Source organism: Pelophylax lessonae (genome assembly GCF_965119305.1).
Source record: "Pelophylax lessonae genome assembly, chromosome: 2".
Classification (NCBI taxonomy): Eukaryota; Metazoa; Chordata; class Amphibia; order Anura; family Ranidae; genus Pelophylax; species Pelophylax lessonae.
Genome location: NC_138769.1, coordinates 549,266,244 through 549,287,960, shown reverse-complemented (window position 1 = coordinate 549,287,960; position 21,717 = coordinate 549,266,244).

Below are 21,717 nucleotides of genomic sequence, written 5' to 3'. Positions count from 1 at the left end.
AGACATATCAGGTATGAAAAAGCGTGTATATGAAAAAAAGAAACAAATCAAGAGTTTTAATCAGGATATCTTGTGAGCAAATACTGGAGGAGGTTGGCATAATATAGATCATTGATGAAAAAATAATGCAATCTTCAAGACATTAGTGAGTCCAATCCTGTATATGTTCGGGGGCAGAAAAAAGCAGAAAAAAACATTTTTTTAATGGATCTGGCTATCTGGCTCCTGGGAACTGGCCAATAAAAGTAATAAAAGATATTCATTTTTAAGTATCAATAGAAATAAAACATTCACCTAGTTGTTATGAAGCAGTGGCGGACGGTGTACTGAGGGCACAGGGGCGCCGCCCCCCCATCCATGCGTCCGGCCCCCTAATCTGCATGCAGGGGCGCCGGATGCATGGAGTTCAAAGGGGCTTTTTTTTGGCATCACCTGATTAGAGCCAGAGGCTCTAATAGGGCGATGCAAAGAGTGGACCCAGGGCGCAGAGCAGTGCGTCCCGAGCCCACCCATTGTGTGACAATAGCGAATGAAAATTCGCTATTGTCACACCGATCCTCCTCCTGGCCAATCAGGAAACGCGTCCGATACACGTTTCCTGATTGGCCGCAAGGCAAACCCCATGCCATTGGCCGAGGAGGAGGCGGGAGTGGGAGGACTGGAGGAGACGCGCCGCCGGGACCGAGGAGAAGCCGACGCAGAGAGACTGATGAGAAGCCGCCCGCCGCCGGTGCTGCTCCCGGTAAGTAAGGGAGCATGCACGCTGATCTCTGCATTGGGGGAATGGTATGCTGGTCACTGCATTGGAGGCATGTATGCTGGTCACTGCATTGAAGGGAGCACGCACGCTGATCTCTGCATTGGGGGCATGTATGCTGGTCACTGCATTGGGGGCATGTATGCTGGTCACTGCATTGGGGGCATGTACGCTGGTCACTGCATTGGGGGCATGTATGCTGGTCACTGCATTGGGGGCATGTATGCTGGTCCCTGCATTGAAGGGGGCATGTACGCTGGTCTCTGCATTGAAGGGGGCATGTACGCTGGTCACTGCATTGAAAGGGGCATGTATGCTGGTCACTGCATTGAAAGGGGGCATGTACGTTGGTCACTGCATTGAAAGGGGGCATGTACGCTGGTCACTGCATTGAAGGGGGGCATGTACGCTGGACACTGCATTGAAGGGGGGCATGTATGCTGGTCACTGCATTGAAGGGGGCATGTATGCTGGTCACTGCATTGAAAGGGGGCATGTACGCTGGTCACTGCATTGAAGGGGGCATGTATGCTGGTCACTGCATTGAAGGGGGCATGTACGCTGGTCACTGCATTGAAGGGGGCATGTACGCTGGTTACTGCATTGAAGGGGGCACGTACGCTGGTCACTGCATTGAAGGGGGCATGTACGCTGGTCACTGCATTGAAAGGGGGCACGCTGGTCACTGTGCATTGAAAGGGTGCATGTACGCTGGTCACTGGGCACGCTGGTCACTGTGCATTGAAAGGGGGCACGCTGGTCACTGTGCATTGAAAGTGGGCACGCTGGTCACTGTGCATTAAAAGAGGGCACGCTGGTCTCTCTGCATTGAAAGGGGGCACACTGGTCAGTCTGCATTGAAAGGGGGCACACTATACCTTAATTACTGTAGGCCCCTTTCACACTTTTGCGACCTCAAAGTCACGCAATTTTTTACAGTGTTTTTTGCCGCAAAGCAATGCCTATTACATTTTTCTGTTTGCGCCCCCCCCCCCCAAACATTTTGAGCACCAGCCGCCACTGTTATGAAGACACATTTATAGTATAAGTATAATGCAGGTAGTGGAAAGCCTAGATTTTGCACCATATACTGTACATACACATACATTTAGAAAACATATACTAGATCCAGATGATGTTGATTATCTATTTTCCACTATAAGTGAGTGAATTGAAGCACAGTTAGCCATCAAAATGAATTAGCATTTTTTTTCACACATCTGTTAAGTGCTGCATAGAAGCACGGGTAGACCAGGAAAAAAAAATAATTTGAGGAAGGAATATTTCAAAGTAAGGCCCCATGCATAAGGTGATGACATAAGGGGCGGGGCCTCCGGGTGACATCACCAGGAGGCCACACCCCTAATGACTATATCACAAGCTGCATAGACAGAGCCAGCATAATTACCGGAGACATTGTCGGAGGAGGAGGACCGGAGGAAGAAGAAGACCAGAGGGGTGAAGACCAGATAAAGAAGACCAGAGGAAGAAGAACAGAGGAAGAATACCAGAGGGTAGAAGACCAGAGGGGAGAAGACCGGAGGAATATTTTTAATAAAGGACTTCTCAAAATGTCTCCTGTCATTATTTACACACACTGCCTTTTATGGGGTGAATGGGTAGGGGTACATTGTACCCCATACCAATTCACATAGGGAGGGGGTCCGGGATCTGGGGGGCCCCCTTGTTACAGGGGGCATCCAGATTTCAAAGAGCCCCCTGCCCGCAGACCCCCACAACCAACGTCCAGGGTTGTCGGGAAGAGGCCCTTGTCCTCATCAACATGGGGGCAAGGTGCTTTGGGGTGGGTGGTGCAGAGCTCTCCCTGCCCCAATGCACCCATACCCTCCAATGTAGAGGGCATGTGGCCTGGTATGGTCCAGGGGGGTGGGGCCGCTCGCTCGTTCCCTCCCCTTTCCTGACCTGCTGGACTGCATGCTCGGATAAGGGTCTGGTATGGATTTTGGGGGGACTCCATGCTGTTTTTTTCCCATTTTTGCGTGGAGTTCCCCCTCAAGATCCTCAGAGTGCAAGTCGCACAACAAGTCGGATCATCCTGATCTGACTTGTGATGCGACTTCCATTCAAATCAATGGGCTGAAAGCCGTATCAAAGATGGCTCCTAGGCAACCATTGATTTTGAATGGCGGCAGAAAAACGCTGCTAAAAGCCAACGTGGCCAAACGTGCTATAACGCCAATGGAAAAAGTTACCAAAAGCACGTTTTTACAGCTGCTTTTTCCTGGCGTTAGAAGTGGCTCTGCAGCTAATTTTTTCTGACGCCCTGTGTGCATGGGGCCTAAAACTGTCAAAAACAAGGCAGTTCAATCTATTCAATTTGATGAAAAATACTAAAGAGTAGTTACTTTTCATGAAAACCATATGTCGACATGATGACTAAACCAAAAATATAAGAGTAAGCAAATTTAGAGTGGAACTACACTGCATCTGAGCACCACAGGCCAAAAATGCTATTTAATTCATGTTTAATATTTAAAGCAAACTAATCCATCCATCCATCCATGTCACCATGATTTATTTTGCTGAGAAATCCCTTTGAAAAATACCCCCTATGATTTTTTCCTATGGCCATCTTGAGTAAGGCTAGATACACACTATACAACTTTTGTTGTTAGATTTCCTTTAGATTTACCTTCAAATATGTAGTGCAAGGTCCTGCCTGATTGCGTACAAATTGAAAGTGTTTAGGTTTGACCTCATATTATATGGTTTTGGTAAATCTAAAGGAAAAAAATCTGAACACAATTGTATAGTGTGTATCCAGCTTAAGGGCAGATGATTCATGTAGCATTTACTTCCTGGTATCCATCTACCCTTAGCTCAGGCATGCAGGTAGGAAGGTGTGCTCAGTTTACAAAACCTACCTACGAATACCCCTGGGATGTATGACATCATTTAAACCAGGAATCAGCTAAAGAAATGTAAAAAAATGTAAAAAAAAAAGTTAAAAACATGTACATATAATATACTTTCCTATCTATTTACTAATGCTAGCAGAAAAAGCAGTGGCGGCCTGTGCATAGGGGGCACCATGGCGCCGCCCCCCCCATAAGTTGTAGATGATGGTGTACACATAGACATGTGTGCTCAGTAATAAACTTCAGTTTCGGCAGGGAGTTGCTTATAGGAGAGTTATGCCACATTTATTACAATGACAATGAGTCGTGGTTCTTTTTTTCCCCCCCCCCCACTGTTTTCCCCTGGTTATCTTGCTAGTAACGTACCCCCAGTTAAGGAAAGGACTGCCCCCCACTCTGGAAGAAGGTGCACAGGGGGCACAGCAGAAATGAGCATTGCCAGTCTTGGTGGGGAGGGTCGTGCTAAATGTACTAGCAGATTTAAATACACTAACAAGTTGAAGCCAAACTCAGTTACAGTAAATAATGTTTTCCTTTTGGAATAAAGGTTTCCATAAATAAATAAAAGTTGATCATTGTAAGCACCCCTGTCGGTGGTAAATCCAATCCTTGAAAATTGATACATCTGGAAGAAAGCATGTTTTTTTTGAAAAAACAACAGACTTACTGGCCAGAAAATAGAAGAAAGAAAGACTAAAAAAGAAAATGAATTGAGCTATAGCATCTAAGAATTGGTAAACTGCAATAAAATAAAGGTTTGTGTTTGTTTATAGATATTAAAAAGGCATATGGTTCAATATATGATCAGAATATACATGGCCATGTAAAGGAATACTTTAAAATGGGACATATTTAGAAAGCAGTGAATGTTACTTTCACCAAACATGAAGGTGTCTCAAATGCTGTCAATTAAAACACATGTACCTGGGAGATTCGCCTGCAGTGAATGTTTGGCAAATGTCATATCTGAGCTTTTTTTTTATGAATAAAGCTTTTTCTTATAGATAATGCAGCCTTATGCAGCCTTACATATCCACATGTATCTAAGTTCTATTGTTCCCTGCCTATTCATTTACCAATGTAAATTCTAGACAAGTGAATTATATATCAAGTGTACTTGTAATGCTTAACTTTGGCATCTCCTAAAATTTCAGATGTATTTTTCAATGAATATTTATTTTCTAGATCAGATGAAAACATGATGTGTTTCTATACATAGAATAATGCCTTCAAACATCAACTTCAATTTGACAGTTTTGTTCTCAGAAGATAAAGACTCACTAATGATTATAGGTTATAGCTTGATGTTAAAGGACGTCGACACATTACTGAATTTAAATTATTACTGCAAACAGAAGATATTTCAACGTTATCTAAATGTCTGACACAGATTAAGTTTGAAGTTCTGTATACCGTTTATGACAATTTGCTACAATGATTGCTGACAAGGCTTTCTACTAAGTGTATGTGAATTAAAATTAAAAGCAAAGATACAAATGTGCACAGAAGTGCCCCGAATATGTCATATGATGTACACAGGTAGCAACGGGCTATTTAAATCCAAATAAATGATAATAGTTTAACCAGAATTACCGTTACTGGACTATGCAGGACTCTTTTTCCTCCACAAGATGGCAGCAGTGGATATACTTATTGGTAAGAGTAAACTTAGATTAGGGAACACTGGGAAATGTAGTCTGGGCAGAGAACAAAGGCCATTACCATTGCTGGGGAAAGAACTACTGTACCCATGTGTATCTGGGAGCAGGAGGAGGAGACAAAGGGGATGGTATAAAAAAGGAAAGCCTGGAAAGCGAGAGAGGGGGGTAAGAGATTGCTGCCAATTGGAGAGCTGCTCGGGAGTAAGAAGTGCTGTTTGTTATTCATTGGGGAAAAAGTAGCTGGCAGGTGGATTCTGTGCTGAGTGCTGCCGTATCCCTTCACAGACTGCTGAGATAGAAAAAGGCTGCCCTGTCGGTTGCTCCAGTATTAGCCTCAACTGTTACCTGTGACCCAGACTGCCGCTGCCAGGCGTGCTTCAAGAGCGAGTGAGGAATCCTACCGCTACAGTCTACATCCTCCTTCTTGCCAGACAGCTGAAAGAGGAACTGCAGTCTGCTCACATAATTTGTAATAAAAACGTATTTGCAGGATTTCACATCTGGACTTTCTTATAATTTCTTTAAAGCTTTTTTTTGTTCTACACTAATCAAATAAAATGTATAAAAAAAAAAGATTCCCCCCCCCCTTTTAAATTATCACATGTTGTTGCTTTTCAGCCTAAAATGAAGACAGACACAGTTCTTGTTTTATCCAGCTGTATTTACCCAATGCAACTTATAACATCCAAGTGAAAGATATATATTGGGATATGTCTTTACTAACTTTGCACATCTAGACTTTGCAATTTGCCCACTCTTCTTTTCAGATCTACTTAAGTTCAGTTAGGGCTCTTTCACACGGCCATTCAGTTTTTTTTTCCCGCTCCGGTGCTTTTTTTTTTTTTTTTTACACGGAGTGGATGACATTTGTGTCATCTGCTCCGTATGTCCGCATATCATCCCATCCGTTTGCGGATGATATACGGACATAATGTATGTCTGTGGGCATTGCGGATGTCAGCGGATGACACCGCTGACATCTGATTTTGCTTCCTTTCCGTTTTTTAAACGGAACAAAAATAGGGTTCTGTTCCGTTCCAAAAAACGGAACAGAACTGAAAGGAAGAAAATCGGATGTCAGTGGATGGTCATCCGCTGACATCCGCAATCCCATAGACATTCATTATGTTCGTAAATCATCCACAAAAAAATAGGATGATTTGCGGACATACGGAACGCCCGTGTGAAAGGGCTCTTAAACTTGATGGTGACCATTTGTGGACTGCAGTATTCAAGTCATTCCACAGATTTTCAATGGGGTTTAAGTCTGGGTTCTGACATGGCCATGCAAGGACATTCACCTTATTCTCCTTCAACCGCTGTGTGGTCATGTTTGCTGTGTGCTTTGAGTCATTGTCATGTTGGAAGGTAAACCTTCTTCCCATTAATAACTTTCTGGCAGAGGGCATCAGATTTTCCTCAAGAATTTGATGGCATTTTGCCCCATCCATTTTTTCTTCTATCCTGACAAGTGGTCCAGTCCCTGCCGCAGAGAAACACCCCCATACCAGGATATTACCCCTTCATGCTTTACTGTAGAAATGGTGCTATTTGGATGGTGAGCTGTTTTGGATTTCCGCCAGACATATGGCTTGATGTTAAGGCCAAATATTTAAATTTTAGTTTCATCTGACCAAAACACCTTTGTTCCATGTGACCTCAGAATCTTCAAGGTGCGTTTTGGCAAAGCTCAGTCTTGACACGCCTTTATTGAGGAGCGTTTTTTTTTTCCTGCATCCCTCCAATACAAGCCACATTTGTGGAGAATTTGTGATATTGTTGTCACATGCACACACTGACCACTCTTTGTCATAAATTCCTGCAACTGCTTCAGAGTTGTTGTAAGCCCCTTGGTAGCCTCTCTGACCAGTTTCCTCCTGGCTTTTTCATCCATTTTGGAGCGATGTCATGATCCAGAGAGGTTCTGTGTTCTATCAAATACCTTCCACTTCTTAATAATAGACTTCACTGGGCTTCTAGGCATTGATAAAGCCTTTGAAATTTTTTTGTATGCATCTTCTGATTTGTGCCTCTCCACAACTTTATCCCGGAGATCTTTTGACAGTACCTTGCCACCTATAGTTGATTGTTTGCTTTAGTTGCAAAAACCAGGGACTAAAATGCTCCAGAAAAGGTCTTTTCATGCTAAAATAATTAAGACCACAGCTGATAACAGTTGAAAGTCAAATGGTTTTGTGTGCCATTGAGAAGGTAATTAGCTACACCTGATTGAGTTTACAAGTTATTTTTAGGAGGAGGTGATCCTTTTTACAACTCAGTGATTCTGTTTTTTAATTTTGTTTTTCCGTCATGTTGGTTTTATATCTTTCACTTGGATGTTATAAGTTGCACCAAGTAAATACAGCTGGATAAAACAAAAACTATGTCTGTCTTCATTTCAGGCTGCTGTGATTATTTTAAAAGGGGGGGGGGATTCTTTTCTATACCCACTGTAGATGTTTTGTGATTGTCATTTCACTTTTGCCGTGACGCACACTTTTTATAATTTTTTAATGTGAGCTATCATTATAACTTTTTCACATATGTAACTTGGTTTTGTGCACCTTTTAGATTACCCATCATTCAACTTGCTGAAATTGTGTAATTAGGATCCCTTGATCCCTTCCATCTTTCAGCCCATTCCATCTGGTGCAGGATTTTAACTACTTACACAATTGACATATCTTATTCATGCGCCAACGCCTTCAAGGGACCCAACTTAGCCGTCAGAAGAGTAACGCTAAGGACTGTATTCAGGTTACTTATTCCTCAAGGCAGATCTGCATTTGACTTTGACTCATTTACCATGGGCCTAGGCTTAGTGCCTCATTGTGAGAGCTCCCAAGTGACATAGCCTTTATAAAAAAATTGTATTCACTCATGCCACTCCCTGCAGCTCATCATATGAGGAAAATGAATGTTTTACACTGTTGGAGTTATAGTATATGCTAGGATTTGCTATCACTGTGTATTTCATGTATTCCCATTCCTATGCTTTATGTTGAACTTAAAGGCAAAACTTCTTATTTTTATTTTGGATAGAGCAAGGGAGGGTTATAACCCCTGTAAGTTTTATTTTTGCCATCCATTGGGGAGATTTACCTTCACTTCCTGTCCAATAGCCAAACAGGAAGTGATAGGAAATTCTAGCAGATTAAGGGAATACCTTGGGAACCCCTAGGTCACCAGAACTAGTGTCCCCATTCGAAGATTTTATCTCCATTACTTTTCTGGGGACATCCCAAAATTTGAGATTTTCTTTTACTTTCACTTTCAACGATAATGGTAAACAGGACAGATAGAGAGGATGTATCTCCTAAACAGGGGCACAGACAGCAATAAAAACTAACAGGGGTTTTAATCCCTCTCCACTCTGTCCAAAACTAAAAAAAGTTTTGCCTTTGTTATACTTTATTCCACATAAAGTTGTGAGTCTAATTCCTGTGTTCCCATTAAAGTGCATAAAAGGATAAAGTGGTGGCATCAGTGGGGTTAAGGCCTCAAATAGGGTTTAATCAAAAGCAGAGGACCCAATTCAATCAGTGGCTCCTACAGTAGTAGCGCTACATTAGGGTAACTTTAAAGAGTTGCATACCCTTTAATAAAATGGTATTAGGAATTGTATCTAAATATTACCACAGCGATTTTTAGTGGGACTGCAACATTGCAGTGGACAAATCTGACACTAAGGGGTTGATTTACTAAAACTGGAGAGTGCAGAATTTGGTGAAGCTGTGCATTACAGCCAATTCGCTTCTAACTTCAGCTTGTTCCATTAGGCTGTGGCAATGAAACCTGAAAGCTGATTGGTTTCTATGCAGAGATGCACCAGATTTTGCATTCTCCAGTTTTAGTAAATCAACCCCTAAGTGACACTTTTTGGGGACCAGTGACAATAATACAGTGATCAGCGCTAAACAAATGCACTGTCACTGTATACATAACACTGGCAGGGAAGGGGTTACCACCAGGGGCAATCAAAGGGTAAACTGTGTTCCCTATGAGTGCTTTCAAACTGTGGGGGATATGCTTTGACTAAAGGAAAACGTTATCAGAAAAACGAGATCTCAATTTTCCTCTCTGGCAGAATGACGGTCTGCCTTGTTTACATAGGCAGATCACCGTTCTCCCTCTCTACGAACGATCACCAGGTTCCCAGCGGACATCGTGTTTGCCGGACCCGCTGATTGACTCCCGCTGTGCCCCAGAGCCGAGGAAGAAGATTACGTACAGGTAAGTGATTTTGCGCTTAAGGGCTGCCCTCCTACAGTATATGTATGTGAGGCATTCCTTAAGTGGCTAAGTTTAACCCTGCAGACAGAAGTTAACACATTAACTACATAAAGTGCTTGATAAATAAAAAATGTGACAAAGGTAAATTTTCATGTTTCTCATAGCAGCCAGTTGGCATTCTTCAATCATTTTTAAACCATTATAATGACCATTATAATGATTGTTAAAAGTTGATTTATTACTTTGGGAACCAGGAACTGTCAGATCTAGCTTATATTTTGAGCATCAGGCCCATGGTGCTCATTGAACAATATACTGGTCCATCAACCTGACCTTTTTTTTAACATTTGAAGATTTTTTTTTCTTTTTGATTAATTTTGAGTTAACCTTTTTGTGTGAATATAGACCTATGTTTATTTCAAGCTTGTTTGAACTCACTTGCCAATCAGTCAGCAATTTAATTTTACATTTCATCAGTTTCATAGCCACGAACTTTCCCAACTGTTCTCCATTTGAAGGGACTGTCCCTCTTTGGAAGCAAATTCCTCTTTTCTTTTTTGTAGTTTATCTTAGTCTAATGTATAAACCTCGAAAAAACATATTTTATTGAACTACTAAATCTGTTATATTACAAGAAGATGTGGTCTGGCTTAACTAGTGTACCTGAAAAGCGAGTCAACACACATAGGTATGTAACACCGTTGTCCTAAACAGGGTTGCTAATAAATTTTGCTGTGCTTGGTGGTAGCTAGCCTGGCTAATTTGTAGTCTTTGTGATCATTGAATTTTCCTCCTAAGCCTGGTTTAGCTGTGGTTTCTCCCTTTTGTCAGTAGGTGGCACTGTTACCTTTGGCAATAGTGTGATGAATTACAGTGAGTCTAGGTTAAGGATATGTATACTTTCCTCAGCCAATCATACTGGTTGCTGAGCATGCTGGGAAAAGGTATTTATTTGGTGGAAGTCAAGTGATCTTTGTCCTTTTCCACCCAGACTGGTTTGTGATGAACAGCTGCTGCTGGGTAGGCCTAACTAAGGCCTAGCCATGTGCTCAAAGTTCTGCAAGGGAGAGCCTGCTCACTACCTGGAAGCATGAAGGAAAGGATGGAGACCTGAGATGAAGTACCAAAGGCTACTTTTGCATGGACTGGGGATCCATGGAGAGCCTAGGAAAGCATCAAGATGGAATCATCCAGAGAGTTCCTGCACCTTCTGTGAGTTGAGTTTTGTTGCTATAGGAGACAGCTTTTGCTACAAAGTACAGATTGCTGGTTCCAGCTTAAAGGCTCTTTTTCTGTAACTGCTGTCTACCTTTTTCATACGTTTTTGCCTAAATAGTCTGTCGGTCTGCTAGTCTGCTGCTGTTTTGACTAAGGGTGACCTGTGCTCTATGCCTCTCTCCCACATTTTTCCTGTTGTAAGAAATAAACTTCTCTTTATTCAAGCATAAAAGTGACTGGCCAATCTTTCTACTTTGTACACCACCCACCATGTCTAGTAACCTGCACCCTGAGGAGGAATGTCAACCCTCCCTGTCTCGGAGGTTTAACACCAGGACTCTGGAGGTTGGGGGGGGGGGGGGTTGATACAGGTACTTAAACGTTACTTTATATTGTAGAAATCATTGATCTCAGAAAAAAGGTAGTTTACAGAAATGCAGTTGAAGCACTTCTTCAAGCTAAAAGGTAGGTCAATAGAATGCCATAGAAGCACTTCCCTTGGAGGGGTTATCCAGATTACTGGGTTGCTCTCAGATCCCCAACGTTGCAGTTTTTCTGGCTGATGGTGGAAGACAGTTCCAAAAACCTGGCAGAAGAGATACCTTGTGTAGCATTGCCCCCCAGAGGACTGCTGGATATAACACTTTCTGGATTCCCTGGGTTCCCTGTAGCAACTGGTTGCAGAAACTTATCACTTTAAGTCCTTGGCTCAATCAATAATCAGTCCAGGGGATGTTGTTTTGTAGTTTTATTTAGAACTTGGATATGAGAAGGGATGAGTGGGATACTACAACTAATAACCATTCACAGTGTTGAGGACAACTGACTTTAGGATGCAGCAAGGCCGCTGCTTCACTCTGCCACTGAAGTGAAGATATTTTAAGTGTTCCTGCTTGCAATTCTCTTCAGGGTTCTAAACTTGGCACCCCCTTTCTCTCTCACTGTGTGTGCTGACACCCGTCCACTGACTCTATCCTCTGGAGTTGTCCCCTTTCTGGGCAGATCGCCGGGCACGTTTCTCTGTACTCACGGACACTGTTTTTCCAGAGTCACTGTTGCCTCCAACTCCACCAGTCAGCTTTCCTGGACCTCTGGATTCAGCCCCACACTCTGGTTCACCAGGCCGACTGCCTGTGACCACCATCCACAGCTACAAAAGGAGAGACAGCCGTCACCTTCCTTCCGAGACCTGGCTTCCCGCCTAAAGAACACTTGCCTCATGTGCTCCTAGCTTTTATACCCCATCCCATCATGCACCACTCTCTGTGTCAAACCCATGGGACGGTATCAAAAGCCTGGGTTTCCTCCACTGTCCAATGTACCTCTCCATTGGATACAATGGGGATACTCCCTCAGCCCATATGAATCACACATGGAACACATGGAACAGGCCTAACTAGTAGATCCAGCTCCCTGATAAGCAGAGAGCTCAAATACTTTACCTACTGCTTTCCTGTTAAGCAGAGAAAGCCAAAAACTATACCTACTATCTAGCAGCTGACTAGGAAGGTGCTACACTTGTAAAGGGAAATCTACTCATTCCTTCCTATTCACTATTTAATAAGTGGGTAAGCCTCCCCAATTTGGCCTGCCTGAGGAAGTGGCACAGTGCCACCTTCAGGTCAGTAGACAATCTGTAGGGTAACACCTGCCTACATACTTCTCCCTGTTAAGCACTATAACTTTGTTTCTTTCCTGAAGAAATAAGATAGGTGTAAACCGGAGAAAACTCTCCAGCAACCTACAATAGCGGACTATACGCAATGGAGACAAGTAATACGATAAAAAAATCTTTATTATATAATACTAAAAAATTGTAAAATTCAAGGTGTCCCATCCCAAATATCTGGGGGGAGAATTACACCTTCTAATAGGTATACATGGTTCTTTTAAAAGGAATATAGTCATACAGTATATATACATATAGGTACAGTCTGAGTGACGTGCATTTAGCCTACTCAGATTACAAACCCAGACCCAAACAAAGAAGAAAGCAAGTTACCTAAAACAATATAATATTAGTACCACAATACAATAAATGAGTTAAGGCAACAATATAGTATGTGCATCACTTATACATTTTAATCTATACACTAATATCGGTAAATGTGGTAGCCAAAGATCCGCCCAATAACGTGGCAAATATTAAAAGATTCCACCAGTACAAGACACGAATGGAGGCAGCCAGACAAGGAATTCTAAATATATAAAATTTAAAGTGTATAAACATGTATCATAAATCGGGGCATATTATAATGACATCAAACAATTATGTAACACATATATACACAACTTACTCAAGCGGATTAGTCTGGATGGAAATATGAAGGGGATTCAGTAGGATACCTACCCTGCAAAAGTGGGGGTATGGTACCCCAAAGGGAGCGATATAACCAACCCAAGTATATTCAATTCTGAAAAATAAAATTGTATCTTAGCCATCACTGTGTCTATATAGTGCTGTAGCCCCCAATAAATTGATGCTGGTATAGACAAAATACTTACAATAAAATAACTTATCCCAGCGTATGGAATGATAGCTAACAGTAGGGCGAAAAAGAGATGGATTAATTCTAATGTGCACTGAGCCTCATAGACAATGGCCTTGGTTGCAATCCCAAACCATAGGGAACTCAGTAGGTATCACCCTATGTACCCATAGAAAAGAGCTTAGGATGAAATGTATTTCCTTAAATGTATGTTCAGGAATGTAAATTGGAATAAAGAATAAATATAGAATTTGGGGAGAAAAATAATTTTGAACAAGTTTACCCATCCTATAAGATTTAACTGTAGCTTTGACCAAAAAGTGAGACATTCTAAAGTGATTCTAAAGGTAGCATGGAAATACTGTGAATTTGATCACATGGCATTCTTTTGTCACTCAATAATATGAAAAATTACGTTCTCATGGTGTTCTGTCATATAAAAATCCTGCGTCATAAAATGTAAGACTAGTCCTAGCAGGAAAGACCTAGAAGGGAGTCACCAACTATGCCATTTTCCCAAAATGGGAACATTTGCTTTGCTCTCCAAAGCCTAACAAATGATTCTTCTGAATTAGTAAAATTCGATTTTTTTTTTTACTGTGTGTGAATATTCTTTCTGATTTGGGTTAAACCACACTAAGTCCCCAGTATGTCTTGACTGAGCCAGGATCACTTCTTTGATTTGGCAGGCTGATCAAGCTTCCTGCCATGTCCATGTAACGCTTGTCATAATCTTGAAGTGTCTTTGAAAATGTTGATTTTGTTCATAATAATTTTCTGAGGAATTGACTTTTCCTATCTGCCAGACAGTGATACAAGGCTGATGATTTTGATCTATCTTCTGGCTGTTCACTGATAACGTGCTGTCTTCATCACTACACATCATGTTTCAGACCATTTTTATTTTAATATACAACATCACAATTTAGTATTTCATTATAGATACATCAATAATGGTTTGCAGCAGGGATTTTGTTCAGACTTCTGAAAATAACTCATTGTTCAAACATTTGATATACCCAGATGCAGAAGTATAACAAATTTTGTGTTTACAGTCTTTCTTTACAGTTGGACTGTTTAAGAGGTATTTTATTAAAATAGTAGACTGCGGGCCAAATACAGACCGCGTCACATTCCCATTTGGACAGCCGCAGTACCTCCATTTGGCAGCCTTTTCTTCCCTCTGCCGTCGCTCTGTAATCCTCACAGAGCCAACAGCGGGAGGTGGGACAGTTCCCTTCATCCGAGCTGCCTAAGGTTAACAAGCAGGTGATTGGCTGCTAGGATGAAGGGGCGGTCCTAGCAACCAATTACCATCTTGCAATACCTGCCCTCCACCCATACATGTTGTGCCTCCCTCCGGTCTTTGGTCTGTAAAGGGTAGGAGAGTGAGGGTGTAGCTGAAGGACCTGAGGAATGTGTGTGCTGAGGACAGTGATATGGGGGGGGGGGGGTGAAGACATTGAAGTGGAGTTGCTGAGGATTGTGATGTGGTGGTCTAAGGGCATCAAATTGGGGGGCTGAGGACTGTGATGTGTGGGGGGAGCTGTGGACGTTAAAGTGGAGGCTGAGGACTGTAATGTGGGGGGACTTATGATTGTAATACGGAGGGAGCTGTGAAACTGTAATGTGTGTGTGGGCGGGTAGGGGGTAAGGCTGAGGACTGTGTGATGTGGGGGGGGGGGCTGAGAAATGTAATGTGGGGGCAATGAGAACAGTAATTTAAAGGGGCTGAGAATAGTAATATGGGGTGTCTGAGGACTGTATTGTGGGGGGGGGGGGGGGGCTGAGGATAATAATGTGGGGAAATAATGCAGATAGGGGTAGAGGACAGTACTGTTAAGGGTCGATGTCAAAGAAGTGTAAGAACATTACTGTGAAAGAGGTGGAGCGGAGTGATGTAAAGGAAGACCTGAGGACACTCATCAAAAGGGAGGGGACTCTGATGTGCACTGGGGACTGAGGACGCTGATGTAAGAATGGGTTTAGATCTGTGCATGTGCATTAGGCGCACACGTCGCGGATAGGTCAGCTACCCACAAGAAACATGGAGAAAGAAGTCCTTGACCTGTTTTTTTCCCAAAATAGCACCGCACCAAGCTGTATGGTGCTGCAGCAACATGCAGTTTGGCTCATGCGAAAAGGCACCACGGTTGCCGACATGATATTCAGACCTCTGCTGGAAGAAAATTTTGCTGACCATACCCCAGTGAATTTTAATTCAATACCCCTGTTGTAGAATAAAAGACTCTAGAATGATTTAAAGTGAAATCTCACAATATAAAGATTCTAATGTATTCAGGGAGCACCAGGTATTTAGAAAGATTTTTAGAAAGGTTACAGTGGGTACAGAAAGTATTCAGACCCCCTTAAATGTTTCACTCTTTGTTATATTGCAGCCATTTGCTAAAATCATTTAAGTTCATTCTTCTTCCTCATGAATGTACACATAGCACCCCATACTGACAGAAAAACACAGAATTGTTGACATTGTTGCAGATTTATTAAAAAAGAAAAACTGAAATATCACATGGTCCTAAGTATTCAGACCCTTTGCTGTGACACTCATATATTTAACTCAGGTGCTTTCCATTTCTTCTGATCATCCTTGAGATGGTTCTACACCTTTATTTGAGTCCAGCTGTGTTTGATTATACTGATTGGACTTGATTAGGAAAGCCACACACCTGTCTATATAAGACCTTCCAGATCACAATGCATGTCAGAGCAAATGAGAATCATGAGGTCAAAGGAACTGCCTGAAGAGCTCAGAGACAGAATTGTGGCAAGGCACAGATCTGGCCAAGGTTACAAAAAGATTTCTGCTGCACTTAAGGTTCCTAAGAGCACAGTGGCCTCCATAATCCTCAAATGGAAGACGTTTGGGACGACCAGGACCCTTCCTAGAGCTGGCCGTCCGGCCAAACTGAGCTATCGGGGGAGAAGAGCCTTGGTGAGAGAGGTAAAGAAGAACCCAAAGATCACTGTGGCTGAGCTCCAGAGATGCAGTCAGGAGATAGGAGAAAGTTGTAGAAAGTCAACCATCACTGCAGCCCTCCACCAGTCAGGGCTTTATGGCAGAGTGGCTCAACGGAAGCCTCTCCTCAGTGTAAGACACATGAAAGCCCGCATGGAGTTTGCTAAAAACACCTGAAGGACTCCAAGATGGTAAGAAATAAGATTCTCTGGTCTGATGAGACCAAAATAGAACTTTTTGGCCTGAATTCTAAGCGGTATGTGTGGAGAAAACCAGGCACTGCTCATCACCTGTCCAATACAGTCCCAACAGTGAAGCATGGTGGTGGTGGTGGCAGCTGCAGGTGTTTTTCAGCTGCAGGGACAGGACGACTGGTTGCAATCGAGGGAAAGATGAAGGCGGCTAAGTACAGGGATATCCTGCACAAAAACCTTCTCCAGAGTGCTCTGGACCTCAGACTGGGCCGAAGGTTTACCTTCCAACAAGACAATAACCCTAAGCACACAGCTAAAATAACGAAGGAGTGGCTTCACAACAACTCCGTGACTGTTCTTGAATGGCCCAGCCAGAGCCCTGACTTAAACCCAATTGAGCATCTCTGGAGAGACCTAAAAATGGCTGTCCACCAACGTTTACCATCCAACCTGACAGAACTGGAGAGGATCTGCAAGGAGGAATGGCAGAGGATCCCCAAATCCAGGTGTGAAAGACTTGTTGCATCTTTCCCAAAAAGACTCCTGGCTGTATTAGATCAAAAGGGGGCTTCTAATAAATACTGAGCAAATGGTCTGAATACTTAGGACCATGTGATATTTCAGTTTTTCTTTTTTAATAAATCTGCAACAATGTCAACAATTCTGTGTTTTTCTGTCAGTATGGGGTGCTATGTGTACATTCATGAGGAAGAAGAATGAACTTAAATGATTTTAGCAAATGGCTGCAATATAACAAAGAGTGAAAAATTTAAGGGAGTCTGAATACTTTCCGTACCCACTGTATAACAATATTTTAGGGAGGAGATTGACATAATTTGTGAAAATATATTGTGCCTTTTTTTAAATATTTATTTTTCTTCTCGAATTCCATTAGTGTACAGATCAGATCTGTCTGCCTCACATGTGATGTTTTAACTAGAACACTGTGAATTACTGTATATTTTTTAAATAAAACACTTGTTTTCACCTTTTTTCATCCTTAGTTATATTTTAGTACTGCTGATCTTCTGCATCCCCATCTTGCATCCTCTTTCATTCACCTTCTGTCTACACACATACGCTTTAATGATGGCTGCATGGTGTTTTTTCTGGGCAGGTTTCCTGATGGTGGCAACAGAAGACCATGTTTACATATTGTGTGTTGAAGCTGTCATTTGTTGCCTTCATCGGACGTTCGTGTTATAGAGTGACAGCACAAGAGCACAGTGTTTGCACAAGGACCTTTAATGGCAGAATAACTATGTGTTATTTAAAAAAAACTGAAAATTTAAAAATTACATTTTAAAATGACATTAATATGCAAAAGAATATTTGAGATTGTATTGTCATTCCCCCAGCAAGTTTAAAAACACAACAAGAAGCTGTGGCTGCAATATTTTTCTCCTCTTTGGCACTGTCCCTCATAAACTCACCACTCTGCGAAACAGTGCTGGTTCTCTTCCTTGCTGAATGTCAAGTGAAGTAATGTAAACCTGTTTTCTGTGAGCCCAGGATATCAAGGGCCCCCACCCTGAAGATGCAACATGTTATTGTGTGTGTTACTGCGTTCTGCAGCATTTAGGACTTGTCCACCGCTAGAAGAAGATTGATAGGACCTGTAATGTCACATGTCCAGACCGAGGAAACCTTAAAATAGGGTATATATACAGGTTTAAAGTTCAAGGGTGACTAAAGGATAAGAGTGTGTTGTGGGGGAAGGGGGGTAAACTCAGAAAATGTTGAGGGGAGTAAGGTAGGCTGTCACATATCAATATTTTAGAAGCTCCTGGATGAGTGGTTGGTTTTTAAACAGCTTCCCGTCCAGCATACATATGCTGCATATACATCCTGGATGGGAAGCAGTTATACCAGTAGAGTGGTTAGGCCAGTACCATTATTGTTTTTCAGAACTAGCAATCAGCTTTAATGTAAAAGCGATCGAGTGGCTTTACAGCCACCTGATCACTTTTACAGGGCTTTGAAGAAGGGCCACTCTACCGCTAAAGCCCTTCACCGCTCTCCTGTTTGACTGGGGAGCCCAAGACTTCTGTAAGTGGTGGAGTTGGCTGCCAACAAAGAAGATGGAGGAACATCCGTTCCCTGATCTCCTCTGTGCCAAATAAAGCTGGAAACTACAAAGATTTTGTCACTTTTGGTTTCAGTGCTGTGTTTTTCTAACGAGTGCCTTGGGTGGTTCAGTGGATATCCAGTTGGCTAAAGGATAGATACCAGAGTGTGGTTGTAAATGTTGCTTATTTGGAAAAGAGACCAGTCACTATTGGTGTACAACAATGCTCTGTATTAGGTCCTGTTCTTTTTAATGTTTATGTAAGTGATATACTGTAACTAAAGGATTGCTGGGTAAGGTATGTCTTTCTGCTGATGACACAAAGGTGTACAATAGAGTGGTTATCCCTGAAAGTGTCTATAACATGGGACATGATCTGGCATTGCTGGAAAATTGGTCAAAACAGTGAAAACTGTAGTTCAGTGTTTCTAAATGTAAAATAATGTACCTAGGGAAAAAGGATCCCTTGATAGAGTATAATATTGGAGGTACAGCGTTGGCCCTTACTACAGAGGAAAAAGATTTGAGAGTACTTATTTTAGATGATTGCAAAATGTGCAACAATGTGGTCAGGCAGTGAAAAAAGCAAATAAAATTATAGGATGTGTTTCTAGAGGGGTCACTAGAAGAGGAAAATACATAAAAGAAAAGTATTTTGTGGTCTAAGCATGACTCTTAATTAGGGATAGACCGATTATCGGCAAGGCCTATATATCAGGTTCCGATATGCACTTTCCCCAATATATCAGTATCGGCCCCGGAACTGGCCGATATTGCTGATATTTTTGTGACGTCATTTTGCCTTCTTAGGCCACCTCCCTTGGCTTGGACAGCCTCGTCTGGAGTCGATACTAGACTCGCGGGAGTGTATCACAGTCATACACCCACCCACAGCAGCCCGGTGCCAGTCAGCCACCCACATCCACAGGCCCTGTACCAGCCAGCCACAGGCACTGTACCAGCGAGCCAGCCAGCCACCCACAGGCCCTGTACCTGCCAGCCACAGGCACTGTACCAGCTAGCCAGCCAGCCACCCACAGGCACTGTACCAACCAGCCAGCCACCCACAGGCCCTGTACCTGCCAGCCACAGGCACTGTACCAGCCAGCCAGCCAGCCACCCACAGGCACTGTACCAACCAGCCAGCCACCCACAGGCCCTGTACCAGCCAGCCACCCACAGCCCCTGTGCCAGCCACCCACCATCCACAGGGTGCCAGCCAACTACGCACCCACCACAGGGTGCCAGACAGCCATCCATCCACCACAAGGTGCCAGACAGCCAGCCACCAACAGACAGGGTGCCAGACAGCCAGCCACCCACAGGCCCTGTACCAGCCAGCCACAGGCACTGTACCAGCTAGCCACCCACAGGCCCTTTACCAGCCAGTCACCCACAGCCCCTGTGCCAGCCACCTACCTACCACAGGGTGCCAGCCAGCCACCCACCACAGGGCGCCAGCCAGCCAGCCACCCACCACAGGGTGCCAGCCAGCCAGACATCCACCAAAGGGTGCCAGCCAGCCAGCCACCCACCACAGGGTGCCGGCCAGCCATTCACCACAGGGTGCCAGCCAGCCAGCCACCCACCAAAGGGCGCCAGCCAGCCACCCACCACAGGGTGCCAGCAAGCCAGCCATTAAGCATTTAACAAAAATGAACATGTTCAGTACCAGATTTGTGTCAAAGACTGTCTTTACAGTAACTATATCTCATGATAATATATTCATTCACCCCCACCTGTTGATTCCAACCATTTTCAATGGTAAAATATGTTTTATTGTTCAACATGTTTTCCAGAACTCAATTAACTTCCTCAGGAGCAGGAGGAGGAAATATCATATGTTACTCTACAACCTATTTAAAAATATAAACAATTAACATACATGTATCCACAATAATATATAATTTATTTTTTTTTATCCATACCGATCACAATGACCTGAAAAGACCACTGCTTATAATAGCTTCTAGGGTCAACACTTCAGGTTTCAACGTCTAGGCTTCAACATCCCAGAGATGTTCTTCCACACACAGTGCCTTCTTTGGTAACTAACCCCCCCAATAAAAAGGAACAAAATGGGTTCTGAAATTATTATAAATTTACATTGAATTATTAAGAAGAAAAAAACCTTACCTCTCCCTCATATATCCTCTATCTGTGCCTAAATAGACCTAAATTATCCATCAACATTCCTCCTTCATCGTAATACAGTCATATCTCATATCCTGGATCTCTACCACTACACAGAGTCATTAGGCTCCTATATGATATACCATAGCTTTTCCTCTCTAGACAAACCAAAAAGGGATTTATAAATAAGTGGCATTTATATATGTTTTGTAATAGATGATCTCCAAGTGAAGGAGAAAATATAAATCTAATTCCCCCTGTAAAGATATTTAGATAAGGTGGAGCTACAGCTGTGCGCCTATCTGGTTTACATGCTGTTTTTGACCTGCCTTTGTGGGTAGTTTTTTTTATCTTATTAAATGCTGGTATTTTATATTGCTACACTATGAGTCCCTTCTTTGCATCTATCTCTTTCTGAGCTTCATTTGTGGACTGCCTTGAATATTTTAGAAACCACCACTCCTGAGCCCTGGACTGTGCCATCCATTCATCCCAGTGGGATCTCTCCCTAAGAGTGCAGCCAGACCCTCATCTTTGGAGTCTTACATGTTGGTAAGTGGCTTGTGAGGGGGGCCCGCACCAAGGTGTGAAGTGGTGTATACACACACACAGCATCATTGGATTTGGGCATCACGCAAATGGACTGTTTTGCACTGAACATTAAAGCTGCGCATTCCTAACTGATCTCACAGCTTGATGCGATTACGATTATCATGTCAACGATTCTATTGGATCCCGCAATGCATCACACGGCATCACGATTACTGCCTATGGTTTTCATTAAAAACCCATCAGTGCCCATCAGTGCAGCAATATTAGTGCAGCCTCATCAGTGCAGCCTTATCAATGGCCATCAGTGCAGTCTCACCAGTGCCCATCAAATGCAGCCTCACCAGTGCCCATCATATGCAGCTTATCTGTGCCCCTCAAAAGCAGCCTTATAAGTGATCATAAAATTAAGCCTCACTGTGCCTATAAAATGCAGCCTCACTTGTGCCCATCAAATGCAACCCCACTATGCCCATCAAATGCAGCCTCACCAGTGCCTATCAAATGCAGCCTCACCAGTGCTCATCAAAAGCAGCCTCACTAGTGTCCATCAAATGAA